Source organism: Littorina saxatilis, linkage group LG4 (genome assembly GCF_037325665.1).
Source record: "Littorina saxatilis isolate snail1 linkage group LG4, US_GU_Lsax_2.0, whole genome shotgun sequence".
NCBI classification, from domain to species: Eukaryota; Metazoa; Mollusca; class Gastropoda; order Littorinimorpha; family Littorinidae; genus Littorina; species Littorina saxatilis.
The window spans coordinates 67,406,203-67,416,925 of NC_090248.1; positions in this window are offsets into that span (position 1 = coordinate 67,406,203).

The window sequence follows — 10,723 nt, forward strand, 5'->3', positions numbered from 1 at the left end:
TGTAACATTTTGTATCCGGTTTGTTGGGTTTCCCGATGGCTCACCTCACCACAACACGTTTTGTGTGGCCGTGAAACAAAAAAAGTGCACGGTCCCGGCCGGAGTGTGTGTGTGTGTGTGTGTGTGTGTGTGTGTGTGTGTGTGTGTGTGTGTGTGTGTGTGAAAATCGAAAATTTTATAAGTAAATTTTCATTTGATTAATATACTTACCCGAATCACATATAAGCATTGACGCAGTCAGATGCTGAGGTTTGAAAATCGCTACCCGTCTAACAGTCAAAGGGAAGCAACCCCCATGTTTATAAAGACACGGGAAGGTATACAACTCTTTTTGAGTTCATCTACTTCAAAATATTGTTATGCAGAATTCATGACCGTCAGGAAAACGGTCTGTATACATTTTTAAGTATGAGTGACAGTTCAAGTGTCAGCCGTGACAAGTACAAACAAGTCACGTAAGGCGAAAATACAACATTTAGTCAAGCTCAGTCGAACTCCGACACAGAATGAAACTGAACGCAAAACATTTTTCCCGCAAGACCGTACACTATAGCATCGTCTGTCCACCGCTCGTGGCAAAGGCAGTGAAATTAACAATACAGAAAAGCACGGTAGCGGTTGCGCTGAGGAGGATAGCCCGCTTTTCTATATTTCTATTCTTTTTAACTCTCTGAACGTGTTTTTAATCCAAACATATCATATCTATATGTTTTTGGAATCACTGAGGAACGGACAAGGAATAAGATGAAATTGTTTTTAAATCGATTTCGGAAATTTAATTTTAATCATAATTTTTATATTTTTAATTTTCAGAGCTTGTTTATAATCCGAATATAACATAATTATATGTTTTTGGAATCAGAAAATGATGAATAATACGATAAACGTAATTTTGGATCGTTTTATGAAAAAATAATTTTAATTACAATTTTCAGATTTTTAAAGACCAAAGTCATCAATTAAATTTTAAGCCTCCAAGCTGAAATGCAATACCAAAGTCCGGCCTTCGTCGAAGATTGCTTTGCCAAAGTTTACTCTGAATCGCTCTACACACACACACACACACACACACACGCACACCACGACCCTCGTCTCGATTCCCCCCTGGCCCTCTATGTTAAAACATTTAGTATTAAACAATGGCGACTGCACGTGAGAGGGAACAATAAAGAGACCAAAAAGCAATGTCTCGACATGTATTTCTCTCTCTCTCGACTTTACACAGAGATAAGAACAGCCTCGCTTTCACCTAGATCCTGCCTAAAAACAATGTTCAGACCTCATGTTCAGACTCGGCGTAATGATTCCGAAAGGACTACTTTTTAGCGGTCAAGTTCAGTCGTCCGCATACTCGAAAGTGAAAAAAAGATGAAACGTTTTGCTACAGTATCGGAGGATGAACTGTCGAAGAAGAAAAAGAATCTCGTGCCAACCACTACGCAGAAGACCATCCGATCCGAGTTGTCCAGAAGAAGTTCTGAAACACGTCACGTTCCAAATCAAAAGACGACATTCTATTTTCTTACGTCACTATTCTTGGTTTACGGTACCATTCGGCGGCTTTGCTACGAGTATGACATAGTCTTGGTTGGCCGAGACCTTGAGGTGGAATGCGAGTGATTAGGTTTGTTGATTTTGCTCGGAGAAGTGGTCCGTGTTCAAGCAAGTTTCTTTCTTCTTTGAAAACAAAAACCCAAAGACCAGTGAATGTCGAGATATATATGTTAATTGGATCTGTGATCCAAACATGCCTTTTGGTCAATCTCGATGGCAGTTTATTCCACTCGCCCTACGGGCTTGTGGAATAAACTTCCATCTCGATTGACCAAAAGCCATGTTTGGATCACAGATCCAATTAACGTATAATGTACTCACGTTAAAATGACGAACACGGAACGAATAACGGCGACGTTTCGACCTAAGGGTCTTCTTCAGGCACAAAAACACAAAAATACACACACAAAAAAGAAGAAGAAAGACGATAGAACAAATAAAGAGGAGAACAACTGACAAAACAACTACACTGCACAAACCAACAAATGACAAAAGCTCAAAACTTGACTAAATGTAAAAACACCCAATGACATGATGATCTGCACAACAATGTGTGCAGTGTATGTGAGTGCCAGTGTGCGTGTGTGTGTGTGTGGTGTGTGTGTGTGTGTGTGTATGTGCGTGTGTGTGTGTGTGTGTGCAGTGTGTGTGTTTGTGTCTGTGTGTGTGTGTGTGTGCCTGTGTGTCTGCGCGCGCGCGCGCGCGTGTGTGTGTGTGTGTGTGTGTGTGTGTGTCTCAGTTCACTGACTCGAGTCGGACTGAATTCTGCTTTACGGCAAGTCAAATAGTATAGACCACAAGTGGATGAAATACTACTAGTCTAATAGACTTCTGTACAGACTTAATATTTTGAAGTGGATAATATTGACACTGAGATCCTATTTCTTTATTGACAATGTCTATCAAATCACGACAATAAGAGTCAATAAGCCGTATTATGATTCAGTTTTTTAAACCATTATAAGGAAATGTGCCTTTTGCAATAGACTCTTATAGAGTTTCCCTGACCAGCCCAGGCGGCACGGTTGGCCTAGTGGTAAGGCGTCCGCCCCGTGATCGGGAGGTCGTGGGTTCGAACCCCGGCCGGCGGGTCATACCTAAGACTTTAAAATTGGCAATCTAGTGGCTGCTCCGCCTGGCGTCTGGCATTATAAGGTTAGTGCTAGTTGGTCCGGTGTCAGATTAATGTGACTGGGTGAGACATGAACCCTGTGCTGCGACTTCTGTCTTGTGTGTGGCGCATGTTATATGTCAAAGCAGCACCGCCCTGATATGGCCCTTCGTGGTCGGCTGGGCAAAGTTAAGCAAAACAAACAAACAAACTGACCAGCCCGCGGTATCATGTGGACTCAATGTCTAACATAACTAAAATGTCTACTAATATCATTCAGTCAAGAGCGAACCGGCCAGACAGTGGGACACTGTTCAACGAGGAAAAGTCTGTATGCATTTTTTTATGACTGAGTCAGTGACAGTTCAAGTGTCACACAAATTAAAATTAGTCATAACTTGACTAAATGTAACAAAAAAATCCGCATGCATTTACAGATCCAATGTGATCGACTGACTCGATTCGGAAGTAATTCAGTCGGGGTGGTCACAGTGGTGGCCGTGGTTGGCGGGTGTGTGTGTGCCGTGTGTGTGTGGAGTGTGGGGGGGGTAACTTAAAGGTTGTGGCTATATCCACGGGTCCGTGTCTCTAGTCCCCAGGCTATATCCACGTCACTGTCGCCATTGTCGCACGGGAAGCCTCGCGTTGGCACTCTTATTAAGCGCCATTTTGTTTTTACCACGAAACAATCAACTCTTTTGACAACCTGCAAACTAAACTGAAAGCCTTTCAGGACTAGTACACTCATGTGCAACTTTCCGCGAAACGTTCGTCGAGATCGATAGCAGTCATCAGGAATATCGCACAAAATATAGATTCCTATTTTTCCCTCCCGGGCATATTGCAGTCTCCGTAGCTTAGACGGTAGTTAATTGCCAATAAGTCCATGAGGTCCCCGGTTCGTGCCTGGACCTAGTCTTTTTAAATAAATTTGTTGACTTATTTTTTCCCCCTCTAAACGTTCCTTTCTTTTATTTTGCTCTACTCTTCTTTTCTCCAAAGCATTTCGTTGATAGAACTGAGACTGCAACAAAAAAGCTCACGAAAGGGGACTGCAATTTTCACCGGTCACAATTAACGGTAGGACGGCAGCCGGCTTTGTTTACATTTTACTTTGGACCCTGTATTCCACACATGGAGTCCAAATTTTGACTCTTAAAATTTGACAGCTGACGTCGGTCATGTCAGTGAAGTGTTCAACCGAAAGCAGGAAAATATAAGGCGAGCGTAGCGTCCCTTTAGTATGATGACGTCAGTGACGTAGATATAGCCTAGCATTGGGTCTAGAGACACGGACCCGTGGATATAGCCACAGCCTAACTTAAAGAGGCCTAGCCATTGTCCCTTTTACCTTTACATATATAGCAGGTTTGAAAAAAGATCGAAATTATTGATGAGTTGTTGATTCTGATGTGTTTACGAACTCACTTGACTCGACTATCACTCGTGGCCACACACAAGAACATACATTGTCTTTCTCCCCCGGCGCCCCACAACAGGCGAAACGTGACAACAGCAGCACGAGGCATGACGATACGGCCGTTTTGTTTCCATCTCTCTTCCTTCATCCACTTCACCCCGACCAGAGCCGGAGGCACAACAATTTGAAGTCGACTACATCAGTCTGTCATGTTATTAGGAGCTAGACATTCAACACTTCCACTCCGGCTCTCCTGTGTCTTGCAAAGTTCTCCCTCACATTAGCATTAAGTGTAGGCTAATCGCAATCACAAGTGACGCCGAATCCAATTATTGTTATGGCCGGGTCACACGGTACCACGATTTGCCTGTATGACGCCGGCTTGCAAGCACCAAAACCTGGGGTTAGTAATATCACGTACAAATTTCAATTAACCCGACGTGTTCTGTGTCATTCACTGCGATAGTGTTAACTAACAGTCTTAATTAATTACTAGTTTCAGTTTTGTCCTCGGCTTAGGCTATCTAGCGCCAAGTAATCCGTCTGTTCTTCTTCTTCTTCTTCTGCGTTCGATGTCAAGGATAATTGTACGGCCATATTATCGTGGGAGCGTAGACAGCCGATTTTCTCCCCACGCCAAGTTGGCTGCTGTCTTCCGTCTTCGGTGGTTGAGGTTCTTACTCAGGGTTGCCTCCTCCCCAAGAGTAGCTGCCTTGCTGGGCTGTCGAGTCCACTCTACCCGGGTTTGACGTCGAAGTTTTCCTTCTCGTAGCCTTTGCCTTTCCCAAGGCGCACACAAGGCATTGCGGGTTTTGAAATCGGAGTTGTCCTTCTCCTAGATGAGCGACCATCCAAGGTTAACGAGCCCCATCTGCCCGAAGCAGCTGGTTTTAAGGCGCCAGTGACCCGCCTGCATCCCTTCTCCTGTTAGTCGAAGACAGGGCCCGCCACGTGAAGGCCAGGAGCTGGATTTGACTGTCAGAGGTGTTTGGAGACACGAAGCCATTTGGAGCATTTCTTGGGAAGTAGGCGCTTATCTCTACTTCCACCCCAGCATAACAGTCCTTGGGCCCCAATCCGTCTGTAAGTGAGCCAGAACTGAACATTATTCATTTTCACTTAAATCTTGTAATTACTAAGTGATCATGTTTTATTATCAAGAGATCATGCCGGCTTAATTTTCATGTGTTCATGTCTAATGATCAGGGGTTCATGTTTAATTATGGATCTGGCGCTACTGAGCAAGTCGAGGACAAGGCCGGCTGAAAATTAGCAATCAACATTGTCAGTTAACTACATTATAAATCGCTGTGAATTACACAGAACACGGGATAATTGAAATTTGCAGGTGAAAATGGTAACCCCAGGTTTTGGCGCTAGTAAGCCGTCACACGCACGGGGGAATTTTCGCATACTATAATCTAGATATATAGCGGTGTTCAGACATCCGATCAAAATCATAGCAACACTCAACAACATATCTACGCAGAAACACGTTTCTTTGGTTGACTGATAAGAGACTGAAGGGGGATGGATAAAAAAAAACCACACATATTGCTTCCAGCAAACATATTATTAAATTACAGTCTTGCAAAAACACCCCTGAAGAAGGTCCAACATGAGAGGAACCGGACATTCTAACACCCTCTTGATGATGCTATGATCTGAGCGCATCAAACAACCACTGACCAGAACATGGTACTTCACACCTCCGGGTATCCGGGAGGCTGACCCCGGCTCGGTCATAAAGTTACACAACTGACCACCTGTGCGCCAGCTACAGTCTCTGCTTGTCTGGGACACAAGACTTTTATACAAGTAACAGTTCTGTTAAAAGTTCACAATTCACCGAACCTGTGACGACATCCGTGCGGATCCAGCACTAAGTTACACTGCGTTGTGACATTGCCAATGTAAAGTATTCATGTGTTTTATGTTTTATTGATAATAATAATGAGAACTTATATAGCGCGAACCACTTCACTTAACAATGAATAAAACACACTAGTTTAGCATTGATTGCACTAATATAAATAATAACATAAGAACCTATAGAACAACACACTTACGACAACACAACATGAAATTTGTAACACTATCGTTTAGGCATATATACGTACTAACTCAATAATCAATAAATGTACAATAAAAATTAATCTCCTATTGACAAATCCTTACTTTATAATAATAGCACAAGAAACTTACAACATTTCCTAACAGCAATGTCATCCAGATACAGAACAGACACAATAGTCAATAAGTGCACAGTCAAAATGAATCACACACACACACACAAACACACACACACACACACACACACACACACACACACACACACACACACACACACACACACACACACGCACACACTATTGTCTTAGTGAATGTTCGAATAATTATTACAATTTGCGTTTTATAATCATCGGCAGGCAGGTTCTAGTAGAAGCGTCGAAAAGACATTTCTGTTTTAATGTATTCATTGTAATGGACAATATGGCGTTAGTGTTATCGTCACTATTGTTATTCAGTCCGGGAACGTAGAAGAAGAAGAAGAAGAAGAAGTTATTCAGTGTTGTCGGGTAGCAGAGTAGTCACTTTTATTTAGGAACAAGCTTGTTATCACGGATCTGCATCTGGCATCTAAGCACTGATTTCGGATGCTTCACGGAGAAATCGTGTGCAGGTGTGTGACACAAACTGAAAACGCCATTCTCTTTGACACTGGAGTTTTTTTTAAAGGTACTTCTCATTCAAAACTTCTCTTGTTGATCAGCGAATATATTTCATTAATATGATGTCAGGAGATCATCGTTCAAAACTTGCCGCAGAGGAACAAACGGTTGGCAATAAAGGCACTCTTAGATGTTTTTATTGAATGAAAAATAATGTTTACTCGTGAAGAACTGTCAACTGAACCTTTACATTGGATGTTGTGTTCACAATCTCAGCTAATCACGTCTAAAGCAATGAGGGAAATAAAACACAATTACTACTCTGCAAGTTGACACGAGGGCGATCGGGTTAGATAAAAAAGAAGAAAAAATCATTCTTTTTTTTTTTTTTTTTTTTTTTTGGGGGGGGGGGGGATAGATTTGTTGATATTAATAATATTGACTGGAGACCAAGTATCAGATGGCCGGAAGTAGTATTGATTTAACTTCAACGGACCCATGACGTCCGCAGTGACGCCCACATGTAACGTCCGAGTGATGGCACGGTCTGAACAGCTTGCGATTATGTCCTCTACTTTGACACAATAAACGATTTATGAATACCGACATGTTTATTGCCGATACAGGCCGCACTATACAAATTACTGTAAACGAAGGTTAGCTTTTATTGCAAAATGCCCTTTACAACATTCACAATATGAAGGATTTTAGGACGCTCCCTTTTTTTGTCCCATTTTAGTACAGATTTATAATGTTTTGAGTTTGTTTCTGACATTATACAGAAACGCTTAATGTTCATACTGAAAATAGCAAAATATAGACTTCGCATATACATTGTACCTGCAAGTCTTTTTGCATCAGGATGTTTTATTTGATAATCAGTATTTGCCTTGAACTGTGAATACAATGTACCTCAAAGGTGGCCAACACCAGAGAACAAATAAAATGACATCGGTGTCAATCGGCAAAGTTAATGATACACTCCTTTCCTTGTTTGTATTTGGGCTCTTCTTTGGTCGATTTAATAGATTTTTTCTTCTTCGCGGCTCCTACTTGACATATGTGTTGCCTCCCTTTGTTCAAGGTTTCCTTATTTAGTCTCACAATGTAACCATGGCATAAAAAACAAGTCGCGTAAGGCGAAATTACTACATTTAGTCAAGCTGTGGAACTCACAGAATGAAACTGAACGCACTGCATTTTTTTCACAATGACAGTAGTCCGCTGCTTGTGCATAACGGAGTGAAACTGACGAGCCTGTTCAGCGCGGTAGTGGTTTCGCTGTGCTGCATAGCATGCTTTTCTGTACCTCTCTTCGTTTTAACTTTATGAGCGTATTTTTAATCCAAACATATCATATCTATATGTTTTTGGAATCAGGAACTGACAAGGAATAAGATAAAATTGTTTTTAAATCGATTTCGGAAATTTAATTTTGATCATAATTTTTATATTTTTAATATTCAGAGCTTGTTTTTAATCCGAATATAACATATTTATATGTTTTTGGAATCAGGAAATGATGTAGAATAAGATGAACGTAAATTTGGATCGTTTTATATAAAAAATATTACAATTTTCAGATTTTTAATGACCAAAGTCATTAATTAATTTTTAAGCCACCAAGCTGAAATGCAATACCAAAGTCCGGCCTTCGTCGAAGATCGCTTTACAAAAATTTCAATCAATTTGATTGAAAAATGAGGGTGTGACAGTGCCGCCTCAACTTTTACAAAAAGCCGGATATGACGTCATCAAAAGTATTTATCGAAAAAAATCAAAAAAAAATCCGGGGATATCATTCCCAGGAACTCTCATGTCAAATTTCATAAAGATCGGTCCAGTAGTTTGGTCTGAATCGCTCTACACACACACACGCACAGACAGACAGACAGACAGACAGACAGACACACACACACACACACACACACGCACATACAGACACATACACACAGTCACACACACACACACACACTCACACACACAAGCACACAGACACACACACACACACAATCAATCAATCAATCAATCAATCAATATGAGGCTTATATCGCGCGTATTCCGTGGGTACAGTTCTAAGCGCAGGGATTTTTTTTTGATTGTTTTAAACAAATTTTATGCAATTTATTTATGCCGTGTGAGATGGCATTTTTTTTACACAATACATCACGCATTCACATCGGCCAGCAGATCGCAGCCATTTCGGCGCATATCCTACTTTTCACGGCCTATTATTCCAAGTCACACGGGTATTTTGGTGGACATTTTTATTTATGCCTATACAATTTTGCCAGGAAAGACCCTTTTGTCAATCGTGGGATCTTTAACGTGCACACCCCAATGTAGTGTACACGAAGGGACCTCGGTTTTTCGTCTCATCCGAAAGACACACACACACACACACACACACACTGCACACACACATACACCACGACCCTCGTCTCGTGTCCCCCTCTATGTTAAAACATTTAGTCAAAACTCAGTTGACTAAATGTAAAAAGAAAAAAAAGTTTGACCTGTCTTGCCATGCTTTGTCTTCTGGCAACAGTCAAAACTAAAACAACGCAATAACCGTGACCTACTGGTTTGAACACATAACTCCCTATGACACGCTCCAAAAGTCACGCTGACACACACACACCCACACACACACACACACACACACACACACACACACACACACACAAACACTGACACACACACAAACACTGACGCACACACACACACACACACACACACACACACACACACACACTCATGCACGTACGCGCACACACACTCACACACACACACACACTCACACACACACCACCCCCCCCCCCCACACACACACAATCAATCAATCAATCAATCAATCAATCAATATGAGGCTTATATCGCGCGTATTCCGTGGGTACAGTTGTAAGCGCAGGGATTTTTTTTATTTTTATTTTTTATTTTTGTATGCGATTTATTTATGCCGTGTAAATTGTAGGCTATTGTAGTTAACTTAACTTCTATTTCTTCTTGTTATTAATCGAGTTACCCTCAATGGGTGAGGGCCGGATGAAAAAAAGCATGTTTACATTGCTTATTCTGTTACCCTCGAAAAACAAAGTTCAATTAGATTCAATTCAATTCAATTCTCTCTCTCTCTCTCTCTCTCTCTCTCTCTCTCTCTCTCTCTCTCTCTCTCTCTCTCTCTCTCTCTCTCTCTCTCTCTCTCTCAAGTCTTTCTTATTCTGGCGCCTTATTGTGGAACTCCATTCCTGATTTAATTAAAATGCAATTCAGTGAAACTTCCTTCAAAGAAATGTACATGCTGTTTCTCTTGGAAGCAAGTAAATAATTATGTGATAATATCACATCATTGCTTGATATTCATAATGCATTCAGAAATGTCTTTTTAATTTTTTGACATGTTAATTATATGAATTGTATTGTAATTAACTTAACTTCTATTTCTTCTTGTTATTAATCGAGTTACCCTCAATGGGCGAGGGCCGGACGAAAAAAAGCATGTATACTTTGCTTATTCTGTCAAATTTTAAGGGGCTTACTGTCTGTCAGGTCAGTCTAAGTGCCTATGATGGACATGAGTTGGTTTATACAATTTGTTTGTTTGTTTGTTTGTTTGCTTAACGCCCAACCGACCACGAAGGGCCATATCAGGGCGGCGGTGCTGCTTTGACATATAACGTGCGCCACACACAAGACAGAAGTCGCAGCACAGGCTTCACGTCTCCCCCCAGTCACATTATTCTGCCACCGGACCAACCCCGGCAGTCCTAGCACTAACCCCATAATGCCAGACTGCGTTAGGTATGACCCGGTGTGACGTCACTTTTTCATCTTTCGCCGTGTTGATATTTCGCTTCTCGGCCTCGTTGATCTAGTATAAACTCTACACTGAACAAAAAAACACCCTTCGATAGTACCTTACATTCATGGGGCCAAATTTGTTCAACCAATTTGTTTTATTTAACT